Source organism: Bombus terrestris, chromosome 6 (genome assembly GCF_910591885.1).
Source record: "Bombus terrestris chromosome 6, iyBomTerr1.2, whole genome shotgun sequence".
Lineage (NCBI taxonomy): Eukaryota > Metazoa > Arthropoda > Insecta > Hymenoptera > Apidae > Bombus > Bombus terrestris.
This window is the reverse complement of record NC_063274.1, coordinates 10,507,133-10,534,210: the sequence shown is the minus strand read 5'-3', so window position 1 is coordinate 10,534,210 and position 27,078 is coordinate 10,507,133. Positions and strand designations below refer to the sequence as shown.

The following is a 27,078-nucleotide window of genomic DNA, read 5'->3' as shown; positions in this document are numbered from 1 at the left end:
TCTCTCCGTTCGTAACCTACATCGTGGTGGTGTGTCGAGGCTCGTACAGTCGCCAGCAAAACGCATTGTCTCCCGTCCATTCTTCCAAATCGGTCGCTATCAGTGCTGCAGTGGCGCGGATGAGACCAACGAATTCGATTTGTTCTCTCGCCGCTTCCAATTTCGAGACCGTTGCGCTGCGCGGTTGCGATACCATTTTCCAACTGCTGGATTTTGGGTTCGCGGTTCTTACTCTTTTTCCCTTTTTTCTCTTTTATTTTTCACGATGTAGCAAGGACCGCTCTCTCTCTCTCTCTCTCTCTCTCTCTTTCTCACTCGTACGTTCGCTCGTTTGTTGGCTCTGTTTTTCAATCGACGTTCGTTGTTTAGCAAATGGACCAGCGTTGTCAGGTGCTTTCATGGGTTTTTGCCGGTTTTTGGATCTACCGCGGTGTTAGTGTGGTCGATGTGGACAGGAATTTTGGGTTTTAGCTGGAAGCTTTGTGTATTTGGAAAGAATGGCGTTCTCATGCGGGTTGTGGACGTTTGTGGACGCTCGAATGGAAAGTAAAAAGTGATGGGGGTGATTAGTATTCTGAATGAATACAAGATTGGTATCAAGGGTTGTGATTTCTTGATGGGAATCGACACAAGGAACTTTTGAATAGTTTACAGCACTAAATTTCTTACTAAATGATACTTGTTCCTTTTCTTCGTTATTTCGAAAGAAATGATTCTTCATATTCATAATTTTTCAATCTATATTCATCACAGCAACGTCAGGTTATTTAGTATTTTGCTGTAACCTCTTGAAAATAAACTTATGGAGGAATAATCGTTGAATTCGATGTTCGCTTCGATAGCCCAATTCGTCGCTTCATAATAAACTTAATAAAACATGGGTCTGCTTGTTGTCAATTATCTCCGAGCTTGAAATCGATACATTGGCTTGTAATATAAATAAATTCGGTTAAACTTACTATTCTTCATTATTCGATCGAAGTTATTCGTGCTACAGTCCGGTATAATAAATTCCATTTAACACGTATATACACTAAGTTTCGAAAGATTTTACGCATTCGCGAAAACAGCCATCTCATCTGTGACAATCGGATAATTTTTTAATTTCGGATTGAATCAGGACAACTGAATACGAGCTTCGCCTTTATACCGTACAATGAAATTGAACTAACGTGTTCGATTCTTCTTTTCTCGGATTATCGAACGTACAACGACCCCACTGTTATATTTTAACAATGAATCGTTTAAACTCATTTTGTTTGCGCGCGGTCGTCGACGCGCGGTCCACGAACTTAAAGCTCGTATCGATTACGCGAGTTTTCGCGCGCATTGTATGTACGCGTGTATACCATCCGCCATTCATTACCAGTTTTATACGATACAATATAAATCACGCATGGGCCACTTTAATTTTTACGCGCCGCGCAATGACACCAGTTTTTTTTCCGCTTCCTTCTCTCCAATCCTACACTCTCGTACGCACTCGCCAGATATACTCGCACGTGGTACACGACAGTATAACGCATAAATATTAACCGCGAGCGAAGTAAGCTTGTTATTTTATCGAGAGTTTCTAAAAATCTCGTAGCTGGGACGATTTAGGAGCGATTTTTCAATGACAAGTTGCTATTCTTTGCTATTATACTTATTATTCTCTAACGGTATACCACGATACGGATCACGCTAACTGGTCTAGAAATGTTATTTCTTAACCATTTTTTCGTACCAAGATAGTGAAAGACGTAATTTGTGTTGTATTATGTATTTGACCAAATATATAAAGAATCCTCTATCTACTCGAACAATTCGGTTCTCAAATTTCGGAAAGGAAATCTCGCATAATTTTTATGAGAAAAACATATTTGATCCTTAAAACTATCGAACTAGAGTATTTTAGATACCTCTGAGTATCTGAGATAACTGAGAACAATAATCTTGTAGATTTCGAATTGTTTATCGTTTTATCGCAAAACGCAAAAACCATCGCAACATCACCGATTTCATGATCAAACTCCGACTCCCTAGACACATCACCCGTTTATCAAACTCCGCAATCAGAACTTTGTGGCAGAAGACACTCACCCAGTTCCCGCAGTTCCATCTCATCGATACCCGAAGGAAAACAATGGCCGAGGAACTAGGCGACGCAGATAGTTTCATCGATGTTGCATTCGCCACGGTTGCACACCTCGCTATCTGCCGTCAGAATCCGGTTGACTTGCTAATTTTAACTCGACCGTGACATCGCGCGAATGCGACCACGAGCCTATGCAGTTTTCTCGTACGATTGTCCCGCGGTATTCGTTTCCAGAATATGAACGAATAACAAAAGGAAGAAGGGCAGACACGGTTTGTTAACGCGAAGGGGTTAATTAAAGCGTCGGTTAATTATCACGATGTAACGCAGGTTAATGTGCCCGGCGCGGACTTTGGCGGCAAGAACGGAGAAATTGGTAGGCGAGACTCGGCGAAATGTAATTGGAACGCGAAAGTGCGCAGACGGCTGACAATCGTAATTAATCGAGGCGATACAAACAAACGCAGCCAGCGATGGGATATTGTTGGGCCGTGCGACGCGCCCGACACGCAACAAATATCAGCCCTTTAACCTGCTCATTTTTCCGGCTCACGTTTCCATGGTGCTCGCACGAATTTTCAAACCGCGCTCTCGCGAAAATTATCGCTCGATTTTGTTCACCGCTGATTTTCTCGTGCCGCGCGCGTCCCATCATCAAGTCATTGAGCATTTTCTACGATTTGACGTCCAGTTTTGCGGTTGTAAATTTATAGAGGTTCTGCTCGTATTTAAATACGGCATGAGATAGTATTTTCTGTGCAATTATGTTTGGGTTAGAGACGTAAGTGCCATGGTATTTTTAATTTTTAGAGACGCGTCAAGAGAAAACGTGTTTGAAGGGGTTAATAAAACTAGAAGAAATTATTCGGTTTAGTTGGTTTGATTAGAACGTGGAGAATGTAGAGAAATTATAACGGGTGCTCGTGGAATATTATCGGTAGCGTTTCTTTCAAGTGCCATGTTAGAAATTTCTAAATAGCTAAGTCTGTACAGTAATGTATTTCAGAGTTTAGAAACATATCAGTTTTTCAATACGATTTAGTTTGATTTGACATACCACATTTTCTTTAAATATTTATATATGTACATATATTATAAGATTTGCAGGAAAGAAGTACGTAACAAATTAGTCGGAAATGATTAAAATCTTTAAGAATTATTATCTCGTTTGGTACTGTACAGGAAGTTATAAAACGCCAGCAAACTTCATATAATATTCATTATTTCAATGACGCTAATCATAATTTTCTTGCAAATGTCTGTAGGGATCGGATACATGGAAGTGTCGTTAATTCTGATTTTTAGTATTTCGATTTAAAGCGTTTCATGCAGGCCTTGAGATAGTAGATGAGAATTTAAAAGCGTATAAGTGCGTCATGATAAAAAGAAAAAATTATTATAGTTAGAGACGCGGTGTATCGCAATTTGTAGTTGTCAAAGTTGAAAGTGTTGGCAATTTTTTAAACGATATTAGTGGCTATTAACACTTTATCGATCGTTTAATATTATCTACCGGGAACGTCAATTGGCTATGTGGAATAATTATATTGCAACGCGTAAACGTTGAAAGCTCTTTGGTTCTCGCAAATGTGCAGAAATATATACATTATTCTAGGAAGTACATATGTGGCAAGTATATAGCAATGTATCGATTAATTGAAAACACACAACGATTTTAGGGAAATAATCGCAATGTTTCTTGCTATTCTCTAAGAATATTTTTCCTAGAAATAAATTGAGGGCGATTATGCAAATTCATATTTCTGCATAGAGAAATGGAACTTAAATAGAGATCGAATTTACCTTGTATATATTATATTTACTTTGGATATTTAGTACCTTTTTCGTGTGTATTTTGTCGTTTTGCACATTCATATTATTTACCATAAGTGTGTAAACATCCGCAGTCTAGTGAATGATAACACATTGGTCATGTCAAAAGTATTCGGTCAGGAAAGTGTACAAAAAGAAAGACAGATATGAACAATTCCGAAACTGATATTACATATGTTATGATTGTTATATATCGCGTTAAAAGATAAGTACAAAGGCAAGTTTTTCTGCAATGCGAGATCTCTCAAGAGATCCAACGAACCAAGTATTGCTTAAGTAAAGTAAGTTCTGGAATGTTGGAAGGCAAAAAAACATGTTTTCGAATTGATTTGATTATCCGTGCGCGGTATTAGGTAAGCGAGGCAGCTACATAGTAACGTTTATGATAATCCTTTAACTACCGTTTATGACTGGTAAATACAACCTTTCGAATGCAAAGTAATTTGTCTTTTCAATTGCTTCATACGTATTACCGTTGCTATACCGACCGAACCAACGAAGAAAAACTGCATTGACAAATGCGAGCCTGTTACATAATTTTCTCTTAAGAGATTTTACAATTCATATTTATGCGTCTGCAGTTACCATCGTCGACTGTTTTCAATTCAATCTTCTTTCTCCAGATTTTCCAACTAAATTTGTAAATATTATACGCGATACTTTATTCGTATTGATCTACGTTAAATGCAATCATTTCGAAGTTAATTAAGTTTGTTGACGCGGGAAAAATCGTGTGGCATCATAACAGTATTGGCAGGCCTTTTAGTTTAGCCCATTGTGGATTATTCTATTGGAACAAAAGACACAAAATGAAAAACGAAGCTGCCAATAGACTAGACGATAGAAGTTAATTAGGATCTAACAATGAACGAAGTAACTGAATCGATGCAACACATATGGCTCGGTAGTAATGAATGTATCAATTATTTTATGCCATTTTAAGCTATCGTTCCATTTTCAACTATAGGTTTACTCTCATGACCATCTACATTCATGATTTAATGATCGAAGATTCACGCAAAAGTTTGGCGTGTCGCCGAAGCTCGCAAATCCGAACGTTCTTCAGAAGACAAGAGCGAACCGCGCGACCACGCGTATTTTTGGTCGGTCCTCCGCGTAAGCCCTGCTAATAATGACCGGTTCGAGGAACTATCGACCGCCTTCTGGAACTCATAACTATATATTTGATCCGGGCCAGATAAACATTGCTCTCGAAAATAGTAACCGTGTGCCCATGCCGCGTTCACCAACTCGATACATCTTTCTAAGAGCGTCTGTCGCATCTTTTTTCGCCTTTTTGACGAGCCAACGAGTGGAGTCATCATCGAGAACTCGCGAATGAGAGAACGGCTTCAAAACGATGTAGGAGTAGGAATTCACGAAATGCCTTTCAACACGTTGTCTTTGTTAAGCCTTCGCCGGATGCTATAAAGCAAGATATTGATTCTGAATCATTGAATCAATTCGTTAATTTTTCTCCGGTTTTTGCTAAATCTTGGCATAACGATACCGTTACAGACGTGACGATTGTTTCTTTCGCACACATCTAATGCAATTCTTTTGAATGCCCGATGAGAAGTATCAATATTGACGTATTCGTTATAAATATACCTAATTAGAACCATCGATATTAATATATTCATTGCGAATCGTTCAGAAACTATAGCGATCGACTTCATAAAATAAAAAAAAGGATAAAAAGAAATATTGCTATGTCATGTTTCTTTGTCAAAATGTAGAAGATTCCGCATCTGAAAATTAAGGAATAAATAAAGAAATATGTTGCAAACATTTTTAAAAAACTTACAATTACGTATGCTGTGTTTTTTTGACGAGTTAATGTAATTATAAAAGCGAGCCAATATATCACTCTTAATCCAATCTATAATCGAATAACAAAGTCGTGAAATTCGCGAAAAGTGGAGTTTCGCCATTCTATGAAAATTCATTAACGTTCGACAACGTCTTTCTCAATCGACAAGTAGAAACCACGAGCGAAAAACCGCCATGTGTGTTCTTAGGTTAACGCTGCTCGTGAGTTGCAGGCGTGTTCATGCGCTCGAGAGATCTCTCATCTGCTCGTTCGATCTCTCGTACGTTTCTTTCCACAGAGTCGAGATGGCTCGCCTCTAAAGATAGAGGCGGTTGTTCTACACGCGTTTCGTATTATGCCGCCATTATCGATAAACCGACTGGCGGCTGAGTATTTTTGGCTTGTAAAAGGCTCTTCTTCGGGACGTTTCGTATCCTTCGCGGCTTCACTTCGGGGTAGGAAAAATTTCACCGATGAAACTGACGAGTAGTGGTGGTCCCGGGATTCTTAAAAGGGAAGAAAGTGTTCTTTTCCTGGTAGCGCTTAACTCGGAGCAAGTTTATCGAGTTTATTTTTGTAAGTGAAGTGATAAAAGCTCTTGATGATAGAAGATTGATTTTGGGAGATATTTGTTGCGAGGAATGTAAGGACTGGAGAAAATCGGATTAGTTGGTTCTTTAAGAGAAATTGCTTGAAATCTTGGATTTAGGAAGGATCATTTTGCTTGTGTACTGCTTTCTTTCGTTTGAGGATAATTATGAACTTGCATAATAAGGTAAAAATGATAGATCGTCAATTTTAATATTCGAAGATTATTATTTGTAACTTAGATCCTGGATTTATATAAAAGAAATTTCTCAATGATCTAAATAAGTAGATTTAAAAATTTCAAAGTTAAAAGTTTGAATGAGAAACCTGAAGGAAGTTATGTTTCTACAGAATTTATAACAGAATAATTAAAGAACGCTACGAATTTCTTTCCACGCCAAGCTTTCGTAAACTAATGTTCTTAGGACGGTGTTTATCGGTAGCATTGAACGTAAAGTTGTAAAATGTAGATAAATATGCGATAATTGAACGTAAAGTTATAGAATGTAGATAAATATGCGATAATCTGATCCTTAACGTACTGCTTAATGCTTTTGATCGCTCTTTACCTCTGCTGTTTGGCGCAAAAACAGACCGTGATCCGGGTGCAATCGCGTAACTGCAAATAACTCGGCTTCTGGCCGACGCGACGTGGGATGCACGAAGTTGTAAACACGCTTCTCGAATCGAACGGAAGCTACTCTTTCTACTTGCTTGCCCACAGAAATCCTATCGTTCGATTTGGGACGGAAGGAACGTTGACATTTTTCGCGTGACGACACTCTACTTTCTCTTAACACGGAATATGATTAATCTTAACACTAAATCTGAAGAAATATTTTTCTAAGGAAATCTTATCTATCGTTTAATTGAAACGTCACAGTCTAATTCTTTCGACATTTTTTTTTTTTTCATTACCTTTATTTTAATCATCAAAATTTCGACAGTATATCAAAATATTTCACTGATTATCGAATATTTTAATACATATTTGCTTTTGCGTTTTACTAGGATAAAATTCTTCTACCAAGATGAAGAATTAATTCTTATTTTAATTATTAAAAATATTTCTTCAATTAATCGTTCAATAATTTATAGCCTATATCGGTACACAATCCAAACATTTACTAAAAGAAATAAAATACAAAGGAAACAGTGATTTTTCAAATAAAGTGTATTCGTGTAATACACAGGAGTTGGTGCAAAGATTCAAATTTTCCATTGAGCCATGTAATCACCGTGTAACATTGTTTAATCACGTCGTAAGGAAACAAGAGGTTCGAGCTCCAGACGATCGTTATTGCTCTCGCTATCGACGATACGATACACACCGCTCTATTTTCCCCGCAGCCAGCCTCTGGCTACTTGTTTGCGCAACCACGCGACAATAAAATTCGTTTACGAGTACATTAGGTCCGCGTGCACGGCTTTGTGCGATAGCCACTTCCGTTCCACTTGTAAATCACGAATTTAGCACAGTGTCATTTTTTTGTTACAATTCTCTCGCCTTTTTTACCCGTTTTCCAGCGATTGGTAACATTTTGATAAATCGAGGCGATTTGTGAATAGGAAAATGTATAAAAAATATATAATTCGAGGAAAAATAAGTCAAAAATACATTGTTGTATAATAATACTAATACAATACCATGAAAAATTTCAAAAATTTTATGCTGATCATTTTAATTTCGTAATCATCCCTTGATTTGATTTTCTAACAATAAGAGGCACTAATTTATAAAATCATATATCAACAACATTCGGGAGCAATTTTTTACTAAAGAGACGAAGTTGGAGCGATAACGCAAGACAAAGAAGTTACGTTGAGAAAAGGACTTGTATTATCGAGTATGATCGTTCCACGATGCTTATGAACAGTGTTCGTTGACTGTATATAGGGGGATGATAATTAGGCGCGGCAAATGACGGCGAGATGCTCTCAATGATATCGAAGACCGTCTTCCCGTATGAAGAATTGCATAAGCGTAGTTCGGTGTTGCTCTTGTTCGAGTTGGTCAACTTACGATTTATCGCATGGCGATTAAAGAATGGAATCGTAAAAGGGGTGGCTGCGTACAACTTGTGTAAATCACGTTGTTACATAAATACATCGTTCAAACGAGATATTATACAGAATGTCTCACAGATTTTCGTGTAAATTAGTAGGATTTAATTTAAAAGCAATAGGACAGTGTCATGTAAAGGAAGCTTTATTAGGATTCAAATTTCAAGGTTTATTAGAATGTTATGACAAAAATATGAAACGCGAAGAAAATATTTCTATGATAGCAGTCTTAGACTTAGTGTAACACAGAGCAAAAGTATATAAATAGATAATAAGGAGAATGAATAAATATTTATTACGCGTTAATACAAATTTGTTTTAAACTTAATCTGATCGTGAACAATTAGCGTCAAATTAAGGTAATAAATATGATCGAACAATTATTTTTATCTTATAAATTGTGTCGTGATTTCTGTTTCATGTCGAATGAAATATAAAGGTAGCGAATTGCAGAAAACGAACAACGAATGGTACTATTTGATGTAAAAGAGAATGTGTATCTAAGTTGACTGACAAGTGTTTAGAATAGTGGAAAAAAATTTGTGTTCGAATGGATGTTGCAAATGCAGGCAGAATTTTAAATAGAATAAGTGGCAAATATTCTTACCGCAAAAGAACGACTTCAACTGTCAAGAAAAAAATTACATAACTTTGTGAACGTTCCAGTATCGAATCAATATTGCGATAAATTTAGTTGAATAATAATCAACAGGCTGTTCCTCCCTAACTTAAACCAATATCATGAGTCAGCATTATTTACTGTTTTATTATTATATTTGTAGTTTGTGGATTGTAATGTCTCAACATGTTAATGAATCGCCGATCTAATTATAAACGAACGAAGTACACATTACATTCTCTTAATCTTCTGCCGCATAAAACGTGAAAATCTGTTAAATTTAACAATAATATGGAGAAACGAAGGGAAACGAATGTTGCATATCTTAGACTGTCTTCAGTTATAATATTAAACGTAATAATACTTTCTTCAATGATATTCTTCAATAAATACGTATATTAATTCTCCGAAATTCCGTTAATTAAACAGACATGAAAAATATATTGTATGTTTTGGAGTACATGTATCATCTGCTGTAACCAAGCAATATAATGAGTGGAGTTTTTAATCCATTTATTACGAAAGTTTAAACACGACCCTGTGCAGTATGTTTCATCATTGCTTTACTTTTTATATTTTTAATTCGATCGAAGGGGCTTTAACGAACATAACAACTAAAAATCTTATGAAACGCAATACAGTGAAATTAGCTTAAGTCGAATTCAGGGAATCGCAAGACGTCACGATTCTGAATGTGCACAAATAGAATGTATGATAAGCGCATGATCGTGGTGTGAAATGCATATATCGTTCAGGATAGAAACATATCTTTTTCTAGTAACAACGACTCGTCAATTATTATTGTCAAAGGAGTTCTTCTATTGTTTTGCACACTATTTTTGTTGAACGATGACAGCGAAAATGTCGCAAATGACCTATTACAATGAAGGAAATACGAACCAGATATTTTAAGGAAATTTTTAATCGCGTCTTTATTATACTTCCATTGTTCAAAGCTATTTCTGTCATTGCCTCTTTTCTCGAATAGGAATTTTTTAATATTTAATAGATTCAAATTTGTTGCGCTTACTATGGTTACACTCGATATTATAATTTGCAATCAAGAAAATTACATTCAAATTACAATTAAATTAAAAATGTATGATTGCATGTTCTAGAAATCAAAATTTCTAGCTTCAAATGTCTTTAAATATAATTGAGTGCGTCTAAATTTTGGAAAATCTTATAATGTTATAAACTAATCTTATAAACTTAATAAATCTTATATAAATTACTATATAATAACTTATAAATCTTATATAATCGATGTATTTAATTTAGTTTCCCCGGTTCTTTAATTCGACGTTTTCTTGGTAAAATTGAAATCCAGTTATATCTCTTCGCCCTATGACATCAAAAATACCCGAATTTTACGAAAGTTACCGAACCGGCCAATGAATAACCCCACTGAGTGTCGTCAATTGCTCGAAAGATAAATTTCTAATTGTTGCAAGGATAAGTTTCTGTAACGAAAAAACATTTTTCAAATTTTTCTGGTAACAGGATTAAAAATGTTAATTTATGTATATATATTCTACATAAAGTTATTAATATCATTATTGTTCCTCTAACCCAAATTTCAACGTGTCCTTCTAGTAACGCGAAACGCTCCGCTACACAAACGTGTTACGTCCTCCCGACGTTGGAACGCGATTCATAATTGCGCTCTTCCTTGTTCGCGCCGCAGAAATTAATCCACGTCCGCGGCACCATTCAAATTAGTCCACTTCTTGAATAATTAGGTTACTCGTCTAGCAGCCTAACGCGAAACCCGACACGCTGTTTGTCGCCGGTTTCTGAAACGTATGGACAAGGTCGATTGCACGTTAGCTCGCTATAGTTGCGCTGATATTGCATAATATGTTTCGCGCTTCTGCCTTATCGTCGTGAAGTTTTCTCGTTGCTTCGCAGTTAATTTGATATCGAATCGATCAAGGAGAATTCATGCAATTGCAAATAACCAATTCTTAAGTTCGCGATTATAAAATAGACTTATTGTTTACACGACAGTTAATTTGAATAGAATATGAGACGATACGAATCGAACTGCTAGAAAACATGACACACCGGACGCTAGTATAATAAATACATAATAAACGTTTCCTATTAATATGCATCTTAGAAAGGAAAACGGAAGACGACTAGTCGCTGAATTATCATATTCCGAGATTAGTGTGCCGTGTTTAACATCGACTTGCAAGGACAGTCTTAGTTTCGTGAGAATTTCCGTGGAAATATGATAGAAAAATACATGTTACCGTAAAATGTAATTATTTTCAAGAGCAAATACTAAACAACGAAAGTGATAATGGAATTCAATATTTTGTCATTTAATACGTTCACTAGTATCAGCGGTGATCTAAAATTTACAAAATTTCCGATACTTTTTAACGTTACAGTCACGATATGACTGTACTAAATACAGTGTTAAAATGTTCGGACAATTTGATTTTTTAATAAAATATGTATTATACGTGAATGTGTATTAGGTTGCATCGCATCGTGCTGAAATATGCGAACAGAACGCTATTACTATAGACGTGATATACAAAATTTCTCTGACAGTCAACGTACACGAATAATTAAACTAGAGTGTATCTATCATAAAAACAAATACTCCAAGAGAAAATAAAACCACTCTTAAACACATTTAAACGCAAGCATAAGCAGGGTGCCTATAAAGCTACGTAACTGTAAAATCATACTCCATAAACCCGTAGAACCGTTTCGTCCCTTTAATTGACCCGTCGTCACGCTAACCTCCATTGCTGAAGATAAAAATGAACGGTGAACTAAAGAAGGGAAAGGACAAAGGAAGAAAAAAGAAGAGAAAAGAAACTGGAAGATTCACGAAATTTTTAATTGTTAATTAACGTCTCGATAATCCGTCAGACGAAAGAAGTGTAAAGCGAGAAAGAAAGAGATGTAGCAGGCGGGAAAAGAACCGGTCGACATCTGCGTGCAGTCGGAGGGTGGCTGACAGTAGGGGTGACCACCCTGAAAGCAGTGCCGTATCAAACATAGGCATAGCCCGGCCGAGATCGATGCGTCGCGCGGTTCATCACTTATTTACGCCTTCATTACTGTAAACAATGCGTCTCCCTTTGCGTCCGGCCTCTCTCTCTCTTCCTCTCTCTCTCTCTCTCTCTCATCCCCCTTTCTCCTCGCCTGTCAGTCCGCCGACGCCATTCCATTTCGTCTGGCCGATCCACCTAGCTCTCCGTTACCATTCCCAAAAGTAAGCTTTGATACAGAGCCTGAAAAAAAGCGGGATTTTAGGATGACTTTGATGCAAGCTCTTGTGAATAAATAATCGATTAGGAACAAGGGATGTTACGTGTTGTAGTTTTGAAAGTTTTGGTGGAATTTAGGATGAAGTTGGGGTAATTTGCAGTTTTTAAGTAATTTGTGTATTTTATGAATAGATTGGCCGGGGAAGAGAAAGATCACATGTATTATATGCTTCAAGCGATGTCTAAAATTAACTGCTACATTACTAGTATATATTCTACGTGTAATTTTTTCGTAGAGATAGGTAGCGCAAATAGTTGTGTAAATGAAACATATTTGTTCAATAATTTAAAAATTGTCTAGAATCTGAAGCATAACTATACCTAAAAAATATTTTCTTCGTTCGAGAGCAACAGTTGGAGGCAGAGAGGATTGATCTACGCTATTTGCATAATCTTCAAGAAACGTCACGTAAAGTTACTACCAATAGATAATACTCATATATTTACGCCTAAGGTGTTTGACCATCACATCATGACAATAACAGATCAGAAACTCAACGTTCATCATAAATTACCAAACAGCCACAAAAACGTACGAACCGACTTATTCCTTCGATGTCCGCGCGAACTTTTAGTTCGTTGCCCCCGTGTTGGATCTCGCGGAGGAATAGCAAACAGAAAGGATCCACGAGGTGGACCCGTCACAGTGGCGGCACAACGACGGTTACAGCGTCCACGGTGAATAATTTAGGGACGCAATTAAAAGGAACGAGCCGCGCACCTACGACATTAACGTTCATTAATAAACCACGAATGGATGAGCGAAGAAGCGAGAAGTGGTTGGTTGGCAGCAGCCGTGAGAGCGTGAAAGAGAGAGAGAGAGAGAGAGAGAGAGAAAGAGAGGAGATTGGTGGTGTGGTGGTATCGCTAGAGCGAGCCGGCGTTTTCAATTAAAATGCCGACATCACCGCATTGCAGCAGTCGGCGTCGGCGTCGGCGTCGGCGTCGCGCGCGTTATGTGCACAACGTGCCGGCCCACGCGAACTAACGTCGCCACGCGTTTATCCGCTTTTTCGTCTTCATCGCCGCGTCCTTTTTAGCAGCGCCAACCACCATCACCAGCGTTGGCTCTCTCTCAACCCTCCAATACCGATGCCATATCCAAATCCAGACCCACTGTTCCCCTGCCGCTTTTTATTACCAGGCTCAAATATTGTCCACGTTCTCTCTGCCTGCCTTTTTTTCATCGGTGACCCGTGCGACGTGAGATTCTCCTCTGCTTTGCTCTCTTCCTTTGTACTCTGCAGCTTGTTCTTTGTCTTTATTCGTTTGGTTTCGCTTTTGGTTTTGGGGAGAAAGATGTTGTCTGTGGAAGATCCAGGGTAAGGTAGATCTCAGTTTGTCAATTGTGAGGAATTTGTTAACGGTGCAATGGAGTTTAGAAAAATTTAGGATGCGGTTGATGTTCTTGAACGATTGGATGGGTTTAGAAAATTTGGTTCCGGTTATACGTGCTTTTTTTCCTCGGCTGACTTTTGATTGACTGAGAGTGGTTAGTCGACAACCGAAACCTTCTCGTGGAAATTGCAGCAGATGAATTCGAATATTTTTCATTTGTCACGAGAATAAACATCATATCCAATCATCGAGATTGGTGCGAAACTTGAAGACAGATATATCGACACTGTCATCTGTGAACAACCGTTTGAGCATTGATATCATTTTTTCCGCGCGATTTCATCAATATAACACACTCTGTTCCATTTGATCCGAAAAATAACGCTCGCGGGAGTCCCGGCTTTCCACATGGGAATCGAAATTCACGCGTTAGCCTCCAATTCGCTATTCTTTAATTCTTTTACCCTAAATTAATCGGTGCTTGCGTGTTATACATGCTATACTAGGCCACGTGGGCACTGGCAAGATGATTGCCACTTTAGTAGCTATTTATGATGTTATGCTGTCTATAGCTTCAATTTCTCATTACAATAATGCTATATGTAACTATTAAAGCGAAAGTTTTGTCGCTAATGCGCTTAGAATCGATGCTAGAATAACAAAAAGTATGACAAAATGAGAAATATTCGAAATTATCCATTAGCTTCAGTAGTCTACAAGTTGGAATTACAAAAATTCAAAATGTCAAGGATTCGAATATCGTTCAAAACACGCTTGGGGAGAAAACAGGACTACACCATAGAGTAATCCAATTAAATAGGTTCAAATGAACGCATCGTTTCTTCTATCGCATTCTTAAATTTTAAAACTAACTTTCTCGCATGATTGGTGATACGGTACTTTTGAACTAAATCTCGATAAAACTGAGCGAAAGACATACAAGTTATATTCATAGGGTCGTCTGATTCAAACGGAATCTACGTTGCAAACCGGGGTCCGGTCCCGTGGGACGATCGTGAATCTATCAAAAGGTAATTCGCGCGATCTCGGGAGCATTAAACTAAATGAGAATGCACTGTCGAAGTGGGCTTGCGCGATCGGAATTCTCGCGTGGTCCTTGCCTTTGGTGATAAAAGTTTAATCGAGTCGAGGCATCGTCGCTGCGAATATCGAGTCGTTGCTGATTCTACGTTGCATTACGCCGATCTCGTCACTCCTTTCCATTTCTTCATCAACTTTCACGAGACCGTGTAGTCCAGCAAACGTCGGCACATGTGCGACTAAGATTTTCAAATTTCTATTTATCCGGTTTTGTTCCTAAAAGGATAAATTTGCTTAAATATCAGCGATCTATTAGATACATTAATCACGATAGGATCTCAACTTTTACCAATACGATTGGAAAGGATTAAAGTACGAGCGAATATCAGAATACGAAGAAGTCAAATCAAGTATGAACCATATTCGCGTAGATTAGCAAATTTGCGACACGAAAAGTTCCGAACGCAAGTTTGTGGACGTCACGTCGTTAAATTTTTTGACGGGCGAAGTAGGATTCCGGTTCGATCGTTGGGAATGGGCCGTGGCTCTGCGCTCGTCGTTACGAGATTTTATATCGAAACTTTGAATTTATTTCGGGGAAACGGCGCAAGTTGGCGAAGATGAGGGATATTCCCGTAGACGAAAGAGGATTGGGTGTGAAATTAGACCGATTCCAAGTTGGAACTTTCGATTAGGGATTTTAAGAGTGGCGCGAACGATGAGAAGCAAATGAATCATCAGTGGTTTTGAGCAAGATCCTGCTGTCACTAAAGATAAATTTTACAACTGTATGCAGATGACCATAGTGCATTTTATGGAGGGCTGTTTTCACCCTTTCTTCGTGTCGATTTGATTGAAGAATTAAAAAACAGAAAAATCTTATTGTTTTATTACTATTTAGCAAAATTTGACTAGACAAGCTCCGAATAGAATAGCATCGAATGCCGAACTGTTCGAATTACTTCGAACCAATCGTTTCAATACTACTTCATTGTCAATTAAAAACGAACAAATATAGATTTTTTGAAAGCACAATTAGACGTACGTAAAATCTCCGACGTAAATTCAATTCATTAATTTAGACGAGAGACAGATGCAAAATAAAATCTGCCCGCGTTTGTCAAAATTCCCCATTTTTTCCCGTCATTTTATCTCGTAAGAAGAGCTGCCTATGCTTTCATGGAATTTTCCATTACTTTCGCGAATGTTGTGTACAAAACGCGAGTCGGGGTCTCGCCGTCTAATAGAAACACGCTTTTAAACACGCCACATACCGTCAACGTGTGTTTCGCGTGCGCTTGTCAAAAAAATTTGCCATCCATTTCCATCGGCCTGTCTCTCTCTTTCTCTCTCTCTCTTTTTCTCTCTCTCTCTCACACACATGCCGGCGCCTATTCTTCCTCCATTGTTCCAACGTTTGTTGTACGCGAGAGCACTCTCTTTGCTTACGATTCCTGTTTTACTGAAAATAGAATGGTTCCGTTCCGCGAATCGACATCGTACGGAACGTTTCGATCAAACGATGATGACAGTTTCCCAGCAGAGGGTACATTTTACGGAATCACCATCGCGACAGTCTGCTTAATTTACGCGCGGAGATCGCTTTTTGCTAATTAGGTAATCACTGTCTAGGCGTAATCTCTCGACGAAGGTTCGAGATGTAGGGAATATCAATGAGCATTCGCGTAGACTGCATATTGTCTAAAATTACGAAGAGACGTTTAATCAGCATTTGACGACTTTATCGTGAATTCGGTTTAAACGCGAAGATCATTTGGCGATTTAAAATATTCTTGCAAGCAGATTATGTGACAGAAGTATCTTTACGTAGAATCTGTAAATATCATCGTGAATTCAATTTGAGGAATGAAATCTGTGTGGGAATTTTCAGGCTATGAAATATTCTTAGACAGCTGATTATCGTCACTATAAATGCAACGAGTAAAGTTCAAAATTAAATACTATTCTAAAATAGTTACTTATATCGTGTTTAATATAAAGTGTATATATTAACAAAACTCAAGATAATAATCATTAGTATCGAACATATTAAAATATTGGCGTGAGGAAATTTCTCTATAAAATAAAATCTTTAAAAGCTCTTATCGATCCACATTCGCGTGTTTCCGGATGGTTCAAACAAAAGTTGAGTGTTGTGTTGGCTCGTGTCAAGGAATCTTTGTCCTCCTATAAGACGTCGTCCTTTGCCGACGATTTAAAAGGTTCAAAGATTAGGCCAAGCGTATCCTGCAAATATTTGTCCCAGTACTTGACACCGATCCTAAAGCTGTCTTTGAGAAGCACAAACTATACAGGCAATAGCTTGTCAAGTTTGGTTTTTAGTTTACCTTTTACTAAGGTTCTCTCGCTCCTATCCCACTCATTGTTTTTCTCGCCAGGGCACGATATTTTTGTACTTTCCGTGCAAAATGAAACATGTGACAACGTTAACATCGTTATAGATACGTAGCTACTTTTGGCTTGTCTTCCTTTGGTAAAAAATACTCAAATAACACGATTGATTTTCAATTACCAAACGAGCAGATGTCGTCTTGTACTTTTTATCTTTCTACAGAAACGATCTGTGTGGAAAATTCGCGAATTTCAAATGGAAAGCTTTAGAAGTCGTTCAAAGAACATTTTTTGCTGATCGAAGGTCACTTGATTATTGCATACTTGCACGTAGAAAATGTTCTAATACATCAGTAATCGTCATAGTTATCGTTATTCGAAGCACAGTGCTCCGGAATTTATCAAACTAACTTTAATACTTCGAAATGGTAACACTACCAATTACGGAATACGAAATCTCAGTAAGATAATCCATTAAATATCCTCGGAATATTTCTCAATGCAAAAGAGGAGCACGATACCATTTGAATTCTGATATAGAAATAAAAGCAACGTTACATCATCAATTATCGAATACAAAACTTCATGAAGAAGAAGAAACCTTCAAAAATTCTTACCGAATCAGTTCTTCGAAACACTTCGTGTAAAATAAGATAAAAAAAGAAGCGCGAGGAAACTTAACAGAAAATCAGAAAGAAACCCGTTCAAATGTTTGAAACTAACGCTGCAAGCGATTCGGCAAAGTATTCAAAAGGGTAGCGACCATTAACAGGCTCGAAGGCGAGAGAACAGGCTGCGTTGGCGGATGTACACTGCACACTACTGCACGCTGCACACTACTGCACGCTAGTGTATAGCCTCGAACGGCTTGGTTCGCATCTACGGTTCCACCATAAACCACCCCCACGACTTGACACTCCCGGCACGTAGTATAATTCTTTGCTCTTCCGTCCCGCCGCGTCCTTCACCCGGAGGATGCACGATCTCTCCGGGTCCGCAATATAACCAGAGGCACAGCCAGCAACACCATACCTAGCCATCCTCGTGATCACCGACACCCTCCAGACCGAGCGTTAAGGTTCTCGGTTTATCCTCTCGCGTTTTCCTCATCCGCCTGAAAGGCGACACACTGCACTGCTCTTTCTCTCGCGAATACTGCGTTTATCGCGTGTGATTTAAGGTTAGTGGCCAGTTTCGACGACTTTTTGGGGATTGGTGGAACAACATAGTTTATTGTAGGAACGTTACTTGACGAAGGCTAATGAATTATTTCTTAAAATATGGAGACGATAAGGGAACAGCGATTGGTTGGATTCTTTCGTAACAGGATTTGGGTTTAATTCGAAATGGGGTTTTCTTCCAAGTGATACGTGGTATCATTGGATGGTAGATATGATATTGTTTAGAAGGTGTGCATGTAGCATCTCTTTTTTTATAAAAGTATATAGCGATTACGGTAAAGTTTAAAGAAAATTTATGTCACAGTGTGACGGTATATTTATCTTTAACGAATCAAGAAGTAGCAATATCTGTTGCTTAAACAGGATATACCTAACAAATTCTAAATTCTTACTCTACTCCAAAAATTAGAAGAGAAAGAAATCATCGAAACCCATACAAAACCGGAAGCTTGCGCAACTCTTCATCTTCCTTCATCTCACGCTCGTCTTTGTCTTTTCAATCTCAGAATTAAATGACCCCGTTAATTCCAACCTCCGAGAACCATCCTCCATGAAACTGGCGCAAAACGAACACGGAAAGGAAAAAAGAAAGGGAAAAGCCGGCAAATATCAGCCGGACGAAATCCGAGAATAAACGCAGGGGAGGGAGAATCGATCGGGCCGGAAATACCGAACGGACGGTTTAAGGATGAAAACGGGCGCGGGTTGGTCCGTGCGCGCGAGAGAGAGAGAGAGAGAGAGGCCTTCGAACGAACCAGAGCGAAACGCGGTTACAGAAGTAGAACGAAGGACATGCATATCGAGTAAGGGACGAGGAGGGTGTCAAGGGTGGAGACGGATGAAGGAAGTAGAGGGCGGCAGAGGGTGAGTGAGAGCAGAAAGGCGGCGATTCGAAGGCTGACGTTGCGGGGGTTGGAAAACGGGTCGTCGAGGGACGGCAGGACGTGAAATGGAAGAAGCCCCGAGGACGACGGCGCGGCGTGCCACCTCGTCGCCTCTCTAATGCAACATGACGCGATACGAGCGGACTTATGGTTCAGCCGGGGGCTGAGAAACGAGAGAAAAAGACGGCCTCGACGGTTCACCTGTCCGCTACCACCCTCGTTGCTGTCCCTGCGAATCGTTCACCAATCATGAAGCACCGCAAGCCGCGCCGTTAATAAACCAGCCGCAACCAACGCGCATAATTCAGAATATCGCCGCGGTTTACGTTAGCCGTGCATCGGTTTCTCAAGTTTTTCTCATCTGGGTCAAAGGTGACTTCGCGCGGGCAAAGTATCGAACAGAAAGTTGGATCGTTGGTACTTTGGTCGCCACCAGAGACTGGCAAATTTAGGGTGTCGTTGAGGGTGTAAGCGAATGATGGAAAAATCTAAATTTTTAAAAGGTTGCCGTGAATGGGGTTGCGGTCTTCTGTGATTTTCGATTATGTAATAACAAGTCGTAAAGGCGTGAACATCGTAGGAGAGGGAAGTGGGAAGAGGGAGAGCGGCGATTATTTACGCAAGGATAAATTAAAAGAGTAGAACAGAAATCAATTTTTGAATGAAGTTATGTGATTAAGATATCGGATCAGGAATGTCGATCAAGAATGCGAGGACAGAACAGATCGATTTAATTTCGCACGGTAATGTTAAATCGTGATATTCTTCGGCCCGATGATGTCGAGCACGTCGATATTGCCGGGCTCTAATTTCTAATCTCATTATCTGGTAATGTTATTACCGAAGCTAGATGTGTTCGAGTTTCCTCAAATATTGATCCTGGGGGACACGGCGTTCGAACTCGTATTTCGATATCGAAATACAGGGATTGGGTTCGAGCTACTTGTTAGCGTAGACTGTTACAGGTTGTTTCTCACGTAGAAGACCCGATAAATTTTGTAGCAAAGATTGGTTAAGAAACATATAATAAAGCATCAGAAAAGTTGAACCATGAATTTACAATATAAATAACTCCATTAGACATAGATCAAAATGATAGATCAAGATATATACATGTATTTCAAATCTTCAGTTCTACGACAGATATTCCAGTTGCTCTATTTCGAGAGCAGGATCTCCCCTGCTTCTCTGTTCAATTTTAAATTCATATAAATTCTACAGGATGGTTCGAAAAATTCCTGATTCGCATTAAACTGTTTCACAGCACTTTATATACTCCATAAATCAAACAACGTATCTATAGTCAACGTCTAGGAGCAATAAAAGATTCTATTCATTTCTACATATTTATATAATTTTTTTATTTCCAGTTATATCATTTTCAATATCAGTTTCTATACTTGAATTAACTCAACCATATTACAAAACCTAATAACCACTACTACTTTCAACTTGATTTTCTTTATCTTCACTCTATACGCGTTTATAACAAGGAAATTTCCCAAAAACCACAATCGTGTATGTCCCTTGACCCAATTACAGCAAATTCAGACCTCCAATTTGACTAATCACCCTCCTCGCCGCGAATCGTATTCGCTTACATCGAATCAAGCCACGGGGTTAAGCACAGTCCCATGGAGCGTTGAACGCCGCCAATCTTCGTGAATAAAACATTCACCGGCCATTAAATATCCAGACTCGCTTCCGTTGAAATAGGTCTTTAATCTGAATTTTTATTCGTTATCGTGAATCCATGTAGATTGGAAAGACGAATCTGTCATGTTCGGTAGGGCAGGATAGGAAAACAGGATAGAAGTCGTAGACGATAGAGAAAGGTGCGATTTCGCCTCGAAGCTGTTGACTTTCCTTAGGACTGGTGGTAGCACGGAGCCTCTCGGTGAGAAAAGACTCTGTCTACTCTCTTGTAACCGAATAACTTTGTTTGAAGAATAGAGTGGCTCATGAAAGTATTTAAACATTTATAGAAACTTTTCATGTATAAATATATTATATAAAATATTTCATTGGCACTATTGACTTTTTACATATCCATCCATATAATCCATATAAGAAACCATATAAAGATATATGTCTCTCATCAAATATTATAATGCTCATTATACGTTTAAAATCACTGTTTAAGCTGTATACTAATATTTTATTGAATATATATTTCTAATAAATATCTTGAAACTTTTACATGCGTTTTCAGATTGATTTCGAATTTTATCCATATGATCACCATAGTTGACTTTCATTACAGTTATCGGTTTCGTATAACATATAGATTATATGTTCTTGAAAATTTTCTTCGGCACGTGTCTGAATATTTCTACGAGTTACTTTAGGTGGTTTGCCAGAACAGGATTTGAAAACGCAGATACGACAAGGGAGTGTTTCACATGTAGGTGGATAGGATAAGACGTGGGTATCAGAGGGTGGGTGGTTCCGAGCCCCAGATATCAGCGTGGTGGAAGCTCGCTACTGGCTGCCGACTGACACAAATCTCCGCGAAAAAAAAAAAAACGATTCTTCTGGTCGGCTCGACCTATTCTGGACGCGGTCTTCTCGCCTGTAATTTCGTGGGACTCGAAGGACTAATATCTCACCCTTGTTCCTCCGTACAGGGTGTTCTCTCTTGCTCTGGCTGACATTAGAGCTCCTTCGTGTCTTGGCTATCGCTGAGACGAGGTCCTTGGAAGACGTTCGAAAGACGAACGTACGGTGCTTTCAGGTTTTTAGGTGTTTATGGATGTTTATGGGCGCTTACGAGAAATTTTATTGCAAGTTCTATCGGTGGAAATATTTGTAAAATATTTTATATGCAGAGGAGTACTATTTTCTTGGGGTTTAATCGAAACTGATTCGATATATTACGAATTATGGCGAGGTAAGGGGATTACTTATCTATATGTTGTTTGATCGTGACGCTACAAAAAAGACGACGGCAAGCACTGAACTGCAATAAATTGGTAAAAGAGATATAATCGCGTTATGTAGTTACAATGGACGTTCTGAGAGAGGATCGAGATCAATAAATCTCTCGTGATAAAGTTCTTAGAAAACAATAATGATTAGGATTTTTTAATCGGAAAGAACAGTGCGGGGACTGAATGAATTTTCTATTTGTTAAGTATAGAACGGAGAAAGGCGACAGAAAGAAAATGCAATACGAACGGATTAAATATAACTTGCTAGGAGGTTTGTTGCTAATTAACGTAACGATAGTTTAAAGCTAATAAAAATCCATCATATATAAACAGCGTTAATGAATAGAAATTTCGAGAACTGAAAGTTCATTCTTCCGGAAAGTTTATGCTTCATCTTACTTACGTATTATCAGCCGAAAAGCTACTTACCAAAATGATCTCATCCAGGGTTACCTCAACATCGTTCCTAATCACTTAACCCGCGGAGACTACTTGCGAGTCTGAGGAAGATACTGATCAGGTTATCCAATCTACAAAGTCGTTTGTGCAGGAAATCCGCCAATTATTTCGTTCGTACGGCGTATTTAGAATTCTAACCTAACAGACCGTTCGAAACTTCGATACCGTTCGACGGTCACAGAATCCATCGATGCCGCCCCGTAGCTGCAGAATCGATAAGTTGCCTGCGTCCTCGTTCGTTATGCACCTTCGAGATTATCGGTGTATTCCTTTTGCCATTAACGGAACGAAGAAGAGAGAGAGAGAGAGAGCGAGAGAGAGAAAGGAAGAGGAAGAGGGAGGATCGATCGTCTCCGAGGCTTCTGTATGACCCGGGATCCGTATTCCCGATAGCGTCGCTTATCGATTACCGTTAAGGGTGGTCGTTAAACAAGTTACCTACCTACTTCTCGAAGGTAACAGTGCTCCACGTTCAATCTTCCAAACAGGTATACCTCTTCATAAATCGATCACGTGCATCCTTACGAATCGCGAATGATCACGTTTGTATAGTATCAAACTTGAGAAGTTTTTTGGGTTTAATCTTGCGAGATCGAGTAAGCCATTAAGTAAGTGAATAATTATAGACGGTGAGGTGGAAGAACTTGCGATTGTTGATTTAGAGCATGTGTAAGATGATAATATTTTCATTGTATGTTAATTTTTGTAGAATAGTTTATGGGTTATGAGTAGAAGACTCCTCCTATACTGGAGTTAGCCATTTTCAACATTAATCTTTCTATTAGGAACATTATACAAGATATCGGGCAGCGATTTCAGTGAAGCTTTATACAGCATACATAAGCGAATAATCGAGAACTAATCCGCTGTCTATTCTCAACATAGATAATCGATATTGTATAAAATATCTAACGGACTCAATCTGTCTCTCAATGATAACTTCCTTTCTGTGCTAACCAAATTAAAACATCCATTAGAACCGCAACTACACATCCTCTTAAGCTCTTGGATTCAACTTTGTTCACACTGAGAAAGGAACCCGCGCGATCCCCATCGTCATCGACAATTACGTTCTTCCTCATTTTTGACAAGCGCTAGTTTTTCAAAATGTACAATGTTCTTCGTTATTTAGAAATGTGTGTAGAAACTACACATCCATCGGATCTACAACCATTCACGTTATCAAAAATAATCTACACTGCACCCTCTCTTCCCAACCTCTAGGATTCAACCCTTTTCGCACTAAAAATATCCCACGCCGCCTGCGTTGTCAACAATTGCATTGTGCCTCGTTTTTAACAAGTCCTCGTTCTACAAAACGCACAAGGTTCTCCATTCTTCAGCCGGAGTGCGGAAACCACGTGTACGCGCACCAGTTTCGTCGATACGAGTGACACGGTACGCGCTGCGTGAAGCGAGCCAAGACCATGGATGAGTGAAACAGGACGAGGATGAAGAGAGAAGTGGAAGTAGAGTCCTCGAAGACGAGTAGTGGTTTTGCGACGAGCACTTGCAGGTAGTGCCGAGTTGAACATAGCCAGCCATTACCGCGCTACCTCTCGTGTAATGAAGGCGGCACCGGTGTCGACGACGAGGACGATGCAGCGAGCGTCGAGCGTAGGGCGCACACACCGGTGCAAAGTAACGCCGTGATCAATGCCGCAACGCTAATTAATTAACATTCCCTTGCGGAAGAGGTCTCTGGTAGACACACCTATACGCGAGAGAGGAAAGCGCCCTTTCTCCTCGTTCTGCCACGGCTACCGTTGCTCCCTCCCCTACCACTAACCCCTTTTGCCCTCGTGTGCCGTTTCTCTTGGACCGCATATACCCGTCTCTTTCACCCAAACGCGATCAGCCTACACAGAGGCGTTCTCTCGACTCTCACCGCTCTGTGCTCCTACCATCTCTTTCCTGCTTTCGCTCGCTTTCCCTATCCTTCTCATTCCAGCAACTTTAACGCCAACGATCGTTACCGTACCGCGATAACGACGACGCCGACTACGGCTACCAGCCGCTAGAAATATTCCTGAGAGGATTATTTCGCGGCGAACCGAGAGGCGAGGTCTCGCTAAACGACGAGTCTATGCAACTGCGGGCTGGAGCAGAGTCATGGGGATTTGACGGAGTTAAGAGTTGGATGAGGAAGGAGAGAGATGTAGTACGTGTATGTTTTTTTGGTGCAATAAGTTTGGTTCTTGACGTCTCGAGATTGTTCAGTTATGTTTCTGTATGTGTGTACAGGCGCGTGTGCGAGATTATTTTAGTTTGACAGAATAACCAATAATTAGCTAAAAGATAATTAGTGTGTTCGAGCAAGTGCGTGTGTTTTTTGAAGCGGAGGACGATGATTTTGATTTTTGAAGTTTGTAAAGGTTTGGGAAGGTTTGGAAGTCCAAGATTAGGAGGTTTGTGCGAGGTTTCTCAGCGTTTTGTAAAAGGTGGAAATTAAATGATAACTTTGATTAATTATTAAGCTTTAGACGAAATTTGATTTGCAGATACAGGGCAAAGTTGTTGGAAAATTATGAATTACTCGAGTCTCGAGAGGACAATTGGTTTTGATTAGACCCTAGTCACTAATTCTCTATACGGCTAGTAGTATAACCAAACATGATGGTAACTTTAGAATTAGGTAAGCTACGGATCGATAAGTATTTTCGGAAAATCGTTAACGCGAACTAATCCTATGAAATTTCCATCCTTCTATCCTCAAAATAACAAATCGAGAACCTTAGTATGAATTTATGAAATGCACTTCCCTTTTCTGAGCGATAATATTGCGAAGCTTATTTCAGTTCCACGTTCGAAGAAATTATTACAAAACTAATTCGTGTAATTGCAAGAATGAAAATTATTTCATATACTCGGACGAAATGAAATCGTTTCTGTTGATTTTAAATTCTTGTCAACATAGTAAACGCGTTTTCTAAATTCTGGAATTTCCTTGGGGATGAAGTAATCGTTGATTTCTAATAAAAATTTATAAGAGTAAACCAGTCAGACCGATTATCGTTTCGCATCAAACTTCCCTCTTCCTATACCCGAGCGTAACACTTTCACCATGATGAAAAAGAATGTTTCATTCCTCCTGTGATTTCAACTTGGATATAGGACATAAATTAGAAATCATGAAACTTTCGACGTTACTCTTGCAACTATTCGTGCAAACTTTTTTCTAATGTAGAAATACTGTCACCATATGTACCATAAATAATAGAAATTCAACGAAAAAAAAACTATGTTAAAAATCTTCTATCGTCAATTACTATCATTACGATTCTCTTGTCATTAAATCGTGGACGCTTATGCAAATTCGATTAAACAAATAAACCGTAAATAGTGATCTGTTTCGTGTTATTTCGGATAATTTATATATCTTAATTTTATATATATTTGCATATATATTATTTTATGTACGAAAGTATCAGTACCAAAGAATCCTTTATTTTTCCAACGAAAACAGTCGCACGAAAAGACGGGAGGAGATAGGGGATGGCAAAGAGAGGGTTTGCACCGTTGATCGTGCCTTTTCAAAAATGAATCCGTCTATTTGCTTAAAAGCGAGTCGGGCTCTGCCGGCTTTTTCATCCGTCGCCTGACTATTTCACGAGGCAATCCGCTTTCGCGCGAACCGATAGCGGCCCGTTCGCTTAGACAGGCTTGCTCCCTTCCGTGCTCGCTCTTCTCTCGTAGGATTAAATCGCGTCTCATCCTCCGGGATACCGGTCGATATCCAACTCTCTCGCCGATGGAAGAACGTTGACCAGAAGACGACGAAACTTGCCAAGATACACTTTCCACACGTATCCCGTGTACTGCGCGCGCATTCACGCCATCCATATCATTAGATCGTTAGGAGTCATAACGTATGTTAAAAAATCAGTAATTTTAAGATATTTCAGAAGAAATTAATAGCAGAGTGTTAAATAGTAAAGCTTTCTCATCAGAAAGGTCTTTGTTTTAGGTGATAAGATTTTGTTTCAACGCAATACTTGCTGTTTTCCTTCTCCTCTTCAAACTCGAAATACACAAACTTGGGAACAATAGCTGCATTAGTAACATTACATAGAATCCAAGTACGATAACTGAATTTATCCAGCGAATGTGTTAATAAGAAAAATGTTACAATTTACGACAACTGCATTATTTTTTTCTAATAGTTAGAAACGTTAGAGGATTATTGGTTAAATTCTGAAAGAAGCCAAATGTTCTTTCTGCTATCGCTCCTGTCAAAACGACGGTATATATTTCCATATGTATCCATATATGTTTGTAGTGGTATAACGCGGTGTGTTCCCCAAAGTAGGACAACGAAGAAGGATACTCGCCGCGAGCTAGATCGGCCAGAGGGAAAATGCAGCGGATTTTTCCATGCTACGGTCGTGCAAAAACTCACCGTCGTTTCCGTTTGCGATGAAATCTCGCGGAACCGTGGTACGGCCCTTGTATACTTAACGGGTAAATTAAAATCGCGGCGATGTTTAATCGCGTTGCTGTTCCACCCTTTCGAATGAATCCAATTGCTGGTACTTGGCTATGTGATATAACGCAATTAATTAATTTGTATATTTACACGGGTTGATTCAGTGATGTGTAATTTATG

The 27,078-nt window shown here is 39.0% G+C and overlaps 1 protein-coding gene and 1 long non-coding RNA gene across 7 annotated transcripts in view; one reads left to right on the top strand and one right to left on the bottom strand.

The window, feature by feature from the left end:
- Nucleotides 1-27,078, top strand: part of LOC100648747 (neurogenic protein mastermind) — a 248,205-nt gene that overhangs the window by 173,579 nt on the left and 47,548 nt on the right. The window lies entirely within an intron of this gene.
- LOC125385317 lies at nucleotides 11,834-13,437 on the bottom strand. Its single transcript, XR_007224408.1, has 2 exons — nucleotides 12,828-13,437; nucleotides 11,834-12,251 (listed from the first exon to the last, which is right to left on the bottom strand). It is a non-coding gene; the product is annotated as an uncharacterized LOC125385317 (long non-coding RNA).